We start from the raw sequence: 245 nt of genomic DNA, 5'->3' as shown, positions 1-245 counted from the left end.
GTGCAGGCTTTGGGTGGGACCCCAAGCCCCCATCCCGGGGAGCCCCCTTCTCCCCCAGCAGCCCCAGGCGAGAACCGGCTTCTGCCGCCAGCCTTGCAGCGCCAGCCGCTGTTTGGAAAGTGTCGGCCGCTTTCTGATCTGTCATCAAACAAACTCCTGGTGAGTGTGATGTTAATGGATTCGCAGACGTCCGTGTGCGCGTCAGGAAGCTCGGGAACACTCCTGCCAGGGTTTGGCTGCGGAAC

This window comes from Crocuta crocuta, unplaced genomic scaffold (genome assembly GCF_008692635.1).
Source record: "Crocuta crocuta isolate KB4526 unplaced genomic scaffold, BGI_CrCroc_1.0 scaffold35, whole genome shotgun sequence".
NCBI lineage: Eukaryota > Metazoa > Chordata > Mammalia > Carnivora > Hyaenidae > Crocuta > Crocuta crocuta.
Note: the sequence above shows the minus strand (reverse complement) of the source record.